The sequence below is a fragment of the Bubalus bubalis genome, chromosome 2 (genome assembly GCF_019923935.1).
Source record: "Bubalus bubalis isolate 160015118507 breed Murrah chromosome 2, NDDB_SH_1, whole genome shotgun sequence".
NCBI lineage: Eukaryota > Metazoa > Chordata > Mammalia > Artiodactyla > Bovidae > Bubalus > Bubalus bubalis.
In genome coordinates this window covers 180,652,850-180,660,141 of record NC_059158.1, presented here as the reverse complement: position 1 = coordinate 180,660,141, position 7,292 = coordinate 180,652,850, and the positions used below count along the sequence as shown (strand labels likewise).

Sequence of the window (7,292 nt, the reverse complement as noted above, 5' to 3'; positions counted from 1 at the left end):
GATGCCTGGCACTCTCTGAGTGGGGAGGCTGTATGGGGTTTCTAGAAGGGGAAAGGGCAGGGAGACCGGCGCCAAGATTCACAGAGCAATTTGTAAGGGTAAATGAATGGGCTGACGATCTCACTCTGGCGTGTTGAGGCAAGCCCCGTCTCAAGCGAGAGCTGAGTGTTTCCCTGGGAAAATTTTTTTTTTTTTTTTTTTTTTTTCTCCTTTCTCTCTCTGCTGAGCAGTTTCGAGCCAGGTAGGGAAACACAGGACTGAAACTGTGAAGGCTTTCGGCACCACTTTCTGATACATTGAAGGGGCCCTGGAAGTCAGAGACAGCGGCCAATCCCAGATAAGCTTTCCATTTTCTTGCCCCAAATAACTTTTTTGAGGTGGTTCTAAGAGCTGTCTTAGGCAGAGAGTTGGGTTTTTTAAAAGGGACTTGCTTGTTGGGTTTGAACAGTCACAAGTGGGAAAGTTAAGTGTGCTGGTTAAACATATGCACTCTTTGGTCGGCTTGACCTATGTTTGAATACAGGCTCAGCTCCTTGTGCGCTGTGCAATCTTGATTTGGACAAGTCATTGAACTGATCTGTGCTTCATTTTCCTCATCTAGAAAATGGGTACAAGAATGTTCTGTAGGATTATTGAGAGTTAAGTGTGATAAACTCTAAAATGCTTAGCACAGAGCCAAGGTCTGAAGAAGCATTCAATAAAACGTGGTTGACTTCATGCAGAGGCTGTTCTAAGGCTGAGGAGGTTGAGCTGTGGTTTCCAGTGAGGTCATCTCTATTGCCTGACAGGACGCAGGTGACTTCTCGCCCACAGCTGGGATTTAGAATCCCTGCTGGCTGATGCTGACTTTCACCATGGACTCCCAGCTCGGGGTCCAGACCTCAGAGAAGGTGGGATGAGGCTGGGATTCTGGGCTGCTGGAACCTGAGTTTAGGGAGCTGGCAGAAACCAGGCTCCTAAAACACAGACTGTCCTTTTCCTTCCACCCTCAGAGGTAAGAGGGCAGAGTCAAGGATTGAACAATCTTTTTTTTTTCTAGCTACTCCTTAATAGATTATTTTAAGACCATGAAGACCTAACAGCATAGCCTGTGGTGGGGCCTGACTGCAGACAAGATTCATGATACCAGTCAGCTCTTGGATTCTCCTGGGTTAGCTATCTATGTCCATGGTAGAATCACTGGCCATCAGATTTCTCTGGAATGGGTTTCCTGGGGTAGATAACGTGTTAACAACTGGAATAAGAGCAGGTCAATGGAGCCAACACTGAGGTTCAAGTTCCAGCTCTGCCACTAATCAGCTGTGTGACTTTGGCCAAGCCACTTCACCTGAAGGTCAGTTTCCTCACCTGTAAATTGTGGTCATATTGGTACTCACTTAATGGAGCTGTTGGGGTATCCAATAACTTTAGAAAAGCAATTGGTTTAAATCCTGGTTAAGGAGCAATCTAAAATACCTTTGTTACTTCATACAGAAATAATTAATCAACGAGCATTTCTTGCTTTCTATTCTTTATTTCTAATATTTTTAATAATTCTAATTTAATATTTCTAGTATTCTTTCAATATTCTATTATTTCTTGCTTTCTATTATTCTATACTTTGAACCCCATTTAGCTCTGCTGGTCAGCACAGCAGAGACTGCAGACAGAAATGTATTCATTGGTGTTGCTTAGGGTTAAGTGTCTTGAAGCTGGGCTACTTGAACAAAAAGGTTTCCTGCATTTCTCCTCCTTAATGATTTGAGTCTGAAGTCAGAGTTCCTGACAGTGGAGGCTTCTCCAGTTGGGGTGGGGTGAGGGGAATCTGTGCCTGCTGAGTAATTGCAGGCAGAGTCTGAAGTCATCACTAAAGATTACAATGACCGAGTCTCAGTGCCTGGGGGCTCAAGTGCCTTTACTGATAAAGGGGGGTTGGGGGCGGAATCCACTGCTTAGCTTGCAAGTTTTGAGCTGCTTGTGCTGCGGGCACTGTCTTGCTGCTGCCGTGCCCCAGAAATGCAGTTAAAGAGAACTGGTTCTCGTATCCATCTTGATCCTGAAGGAATGACCACCTCTTGCCAGGCCCTGGTGCAGTGGGAAAAGCCCGACTTGCACAAGAGTCTAAATTCTGCCACTTAGCAACTTCAGGATCCTAGTGAATCTGCTTCTCTTTCCTGACCCTCAGTTTCCTCGTCACTCCAGTAAGGATACAGACGTCTACCTGGTCGGGAAAACAGTGGGCACCCGTAGGTGGGCCACCCAATCTGGTGGAGGAGCGCCATAAATGTGAGAGCCCAATTACCAGGCCACGTCGAAGACTGGCTCTTGGCGGGCATGGAGGCCAAGCAGTGGAGTTAAAAGCCAGCTCAAGGCAGCTGGCAGGTGGAGCGCACGGGACTTTTCATGTGGTTGGGGCTGGGCGCATCTGCCAGCCTCTAGTCCTCCACAAACCGCTGGTGCCTCCAGCCCAGTGGTTCCTACCCAGCGCCTCGGGGGCTGGAGTCGGTCGGTCGCTCCGGATCCTGGGGCGGCTGGGGCGCCGGAAGTCGCTGCCAGACGCCCTTTTCTCGCGGGAAACGGTTCCGTGAGAGAGCTAGACGGGTCGCAGTCAGGCCGCCATATTTGGAGAAGCATCTTTGTTGGGCGCGAGGGAGTATTGGGCGCCTGGTTGGCCAGTGCTGTCCCGTCCAGTCCGTTGAGGAAATGAAGGGTGTAGAGATTAAGTATTCAGCACGCAGTAGGTCTGTGGAATGAAGGAAAGAGAGGGAAGTGAAGGAGGCACGCCAGGACCCTCGAGCCGCAGTCTGGCCCCCACCAGCTGTCTGAAACCATCTTCCTCCTTGGAGAGCCTCAAGGGAGGGTAGGAGGGGGACCCGACCCATCCCATCCCCGTCTGTGACCTCAGGCCTCGCCGCCACTCCACCCAAGCTCCGAGAGCGCTTGGGCTCCAGACTGCCTGCAGCGCTGAAAGAGTTAACCAGGAACGCCTCCTGCTGTGGTTTTGTGGTCGAAACCATGATTGCCAGGAGCAAATTTTTGTCGTGTTATTAAAAGTCAGAGCTACTCTGCTGGTGAATGAAAAGTTAAAAACCCTCGTTAAGACCGGGCTGTAAAACGGGCAGACTGAGCCGAGAGGCCCCTGCGACGACCCTAAGGGCGGCGGCGCCTGCCACTCGGTCTGCTGCCCTCTCCTAGTAGGAGCCCCCTGTCGGTGTCTGGAGCCCAGAGGGTCTTCAGGGGTCCACACGGAATACGACGGGAAGGAAGAGTCTCAGGGCTGAAAACGCAAAGAGCGTATCCAAAGCACCCTTCGGTTAAAACAAACGTAACAGCCAAGTCTTTATTTGAGCGGGGACTTCACAGTGGACACAGGGTCCGGTATTTGAGAAGGACATCATCTCCTGTAACCCTCCCAGCACTCCAGTGAAGGATGGGAGTATAAATACAGTTTTGCGAGTGATGGGATTTAAGCTTGTCCCAGACTCCCCAAGATCTTGCTGAAGAGCTGGGATCTTATAAGGGGCCAAAAGAATGCTCCGCACCAATGTGTCATGCTGCGTCTCACCAGCATGGATGTTGAAAACTAATGAGATACTGCCAGACTGTTAACTCTGCTTATCTCTGAGTAGAGGAATGCAGGTGAATTCTAGTCTCTGCTTCCAATTTTTCTGTATATTCCATGTTTTATATATTGTGTTTTACAAAGTGACCCTGTGTCACTTTTGAAATGAGGAGAGGGAGGAAAGAGTCATATTGGTTCACCTTAAAAAATAAAAAAAACCGTATTTTCAAAGTGTGGTCCTTGGACCAGCGTCATCAGCGTCATCACCTGGGAACTCCGTAGAAATGCAGATTCTCAGCCCCACCCTAGAGCTACTGAATCAAAAACTCTGGGGGTGGGGTTCAGCAATATGTGTTTTAACAAGCCCTCCAGGTGATTCTGATGCATGATCAAGTTTAAGAACCATTGGCCTAGAAGACCTGGCAAAGGATGGGAAAGCAGGAGGTTCCCAATTCCACACTGACTTGCAGCGTAGTTGTTGAGTCAGCAGGCTGAGAGCTTTGCTATGGGGTCACACCTGTGTTTGAGCCCAGCTCTGCCAGGTAGGATCCCCTGGTGGCTCAGACAGTAAGGAGTCTGCCTGCAGTACGGGAGACCTGGGTTCGATCCCTGGGTCGGGAAGATCCCCTGGAGAAGGAAATGGCAACCCACTCCAGTATTCTTGCCTGGAGAATCCCATGGACAGAGGGTCCTAGCAGGCTACAGTCCATGGGGTTGTAAAGAGTCAGACAGGACTGAGCAACTTCACTTTCCTTTCACTTTTCCTACCAGGTACAGAGTGGGTAACTTTTGGATGGGCTCTTTAACCTTGTCAGTGTTTCTGCATATGTAAAGGGGTGATATCACCCACCTCACAGGGTATGGATGAGAATGAAAAAGCACAAGGCCTGACTTATAAAATAACTTAGTTGCTTTCCTTCCTTTGTCTCCCTTCCCCTGTCTGAAACTCAAGTTTTTGCATTGGTGGTGGTGGTGGTTTAGTTGCTAAGTTGTGTCCAATTATTGGGACCCCATGGACTGTAGCCTGCCAGGCTCCTCTGTCCGTGGGATTCTCCAGGCAAGAATACTGACGTGGGTTGCCAGTTTCTTCTCCAGGGGATCTTCCCTACCCAGGAATCAAACCTGGGTCTCCTGAATTGCAGGCAGATTCTTTACCAACTGAACTGCAAGGGAAGTTTTGTTCCATTAATGGAACAAATAATCCTGGCTGGCTACCCACCGCCCATCCCCCAAACCCTATTCCTTTTGCCTCTTTAAAAAGGTCAGAGCAACTGATCTAGTGAAAGTCTTGAAGGGAAAGGCTCTCACCAATATCTAGGCCTTCCTAGGAGGTTTGCAAGAATGGGGAACTGTTGAGGGCAGGGGCAGCATGGTATTGACCTTTATGTCCCAGCACCAAGCCTGTTCAACACAGTGAATGAATGAAGGGATGTGGCGCCTTGGGTCTCTAGGTGGAGTGCAATTTCTTTCACATCTCAACTGAATTACAGGAAAGAATTAGGAAAATTGGATAGGAAACCAAGAGGAGAATATAGCGTGAAAAAAAATTCCCATCGAGGGAAGAATTTTCAAAGAGGAGAAAGTGAGTTTCTGGTATAATTAGAAAATGGCACATAATTAATTTACACGCAGCTAAAAGTGTTGGCTGGAGCCTGATAGCTCTTGGTTAACTTGCCCACCTGGATCCAGATAATGAAGCTGGCAATGCTTGCAGCTGTTTATCTGAGAATCTCTGAGTATCTGGTCTCCGTCTGTCAATAGTAGAAGGAAAAAGTGAGTCTGTGAGTTGTCATGCAGTTTTCTGGGGGCTACCCCACAAAGTGAGTATTAGTAAGAATAATTCATGTTGTTATGTGTTGGCACTATGCTGATTACTTTGCCTTCATTATCCCTTTGCATTTTCCAACAGTAATAGCTCACAAAGGTGTAAAGAGTAAACAAAAAAATGATTTGAAATTGTTGGGCCAGCATCTGGCACTTGATAAGCCCTCAATGAATATAGCTATCACAGTAACTCTGATGTTATTGCTCTCATCTTCTCCCATTTTTTACTGGTAAGAAAGTTGAGGCACAGAGAGGTCAAGTGTAAAGTCATAGCAGAGCTGAAACTAGAACCAGCTCTGCCTAGCTCTGATGCCACTCTATAACTATTTACAAAGGTAAATACCATGTTGTCCCTGCCCTCAGAAGTTCCCAATTCTTGCCAACCTCCTCATTCAAACTGGGGTCAGTATACAGCCATTCCCTAAGCGCTGCCATTTCCCCACGGAGGCCCCCAAGTGAGCCCCCAGCAGGTGACAAGGCACATTTCACAACCTGTGCATCCAGAAACCAGATGGGCCACTTGCAAGCACGACAACCCCGGAGCGGTCTGCCATGCCCAGGGAACACCTTCCGTGGGGATGACTGGAAAATGATTCCTCCGTGAGCAGTTGTGGCAGGGCCTCCCCTGGGTAATTAGTGAGTGTGATTGATCACTGCTGATGAGCTGTGTGGCTTACAACAGGGTTTGACAAGTCATTGGGTGTATCTGGGTGTCACCACCCAGCTCGGGCAGCCTCTGGAACTCTTCCTCCTCAGGCTGGAGGGAAGTGGGGCCCAGGTGCCTGGATCTGTCCTGTTTCAGGGACCTCGTTTAGTGAGGCTGCCCCCTTGGTGGTGAGTTTTCTTCCCCCTTTCTGTAAAATTAAGTCAGAGGCCTTACTTTTCCATCTCTGAATTACAGAAATGCCTTTGAGATAAGGTAGTGATTGAGCTGAGTACTGGACAGGAAGCTAAGAGACTTGAATCCCAATCCTACTCTGTGCTGTGTGTCCTTCGGCAAGTCAGTTGCTGCCAGAGATTAGATTTCTAGGGACTTCCCTGGCAGTCCAGTGGTTAGGAGTCTGTGCTTTCACTGCTCAGCAGCTAGGTTCCATCCCTGGTCGGGGAACTAAGATCCCACAAGCTGGGTGATGTGGCCAAAGCAGACAACAACAGAAACTAAAAAAGAGAGACTAGATTTCGAAAGTCTCTTTGCACACTAACTGGATCACCAAAAAAAAAAAAAACCCTCAACTAGTAGCTTTACATTTACTTAGTCTCATTTGGATTCTTAAGTGGCTTGGCCAGAAAGCTGTGGGTATTCAGAATCGGAAAGGACTTGGGATGAAACCATACTTCACCACTGTAGGCATTTCACCCCTCTAGGTGTCTGAGGAGACAGTCTTGTCAAGGTTCTTGATGCTGGAAGACAGAGACCTCTGTTCTATGCCTGGTGCCCTGAGATACCAGCTAAGTAGCCTTAGGCAAGCCAGTGGCCTTCTCTGTGGCTCATTTTTTTCCTGTTATCAAATGGGGATAGTCATACCCTCCCTCCCTACCTTACAGGAGCATTGCAGGATCAGAGATGATGACAAATGTATGAGAAGCGTGTTGAAAACTATAACACACTATGCAAATATGAGGGATTGTCAAATCTCACACTTGAGTTTCCTGCTCAGTGCACTGGCCTTCCTTGAAACAAGGCAGTATATGCAAAAACCCTGGCTCACACCTGGCACACAGTAGGCGGACAATCTCTGGGAGCTGTCCCAAGCTTATGCCTTTGATCTTGCCTTTGATCTGGAAGGTCAAAAATCCTCCCACACCCATCTCCACATTTCTTCTTCCCCTCCACCCTTCTTTTCAACCAGCATCTAGTTATTCCCCAAAATTGAAGCAGGTCGGAAGTCCTCTGGCTTCTTTCCCTTCATAGCTTTCTTCGCCTGAT

General features: G+C 48.3%; 1 protein-coding gene and 1 long non-coding RNA gene across 8 annotated transcripts in view; one reads left to right on the top strand and one right to left on the bottom strand.

Annotated features, from left to right (window-relative positions):
* Nucleotides 1-7,292, top strand: part of GRHL3 (grainyhead like transcription factor 3) — a 37,383-nt gene that overhangs the window by 1,401 nt on the left and 28,690 nt on the right. Inside the window, exon 1 of one of the 7 annotated variants that reach the window (XM_044938118.2) lies at nt 70-994. The exons of 5 other annotated variants lie outside the window; for them this stretch is intronic. The gene's annotated coding sequence lies outside the window, so the exon portion shown is untranslated. Of the gene's footprint in view, nt 1-69; nt 995-1,026; nt 1,334-7,292 lie in introns of those variants that run through there. One more of the 7 variants, XM_044938119.2, reaches the window with a different exon arrangement.
* On the bottom strand, nt 1,877-4,204 carry LOC123332230. Its single transcript, XR_006549042.2, has 2 exons — nt 2,880-4,204; nt 1,877-2,722 (listed from the first exon to the last, which is right to left on the bottom strand). It is a non-coding gene; the product is annotated as an uncharacterized LOC123332230 (long non-coding RNA).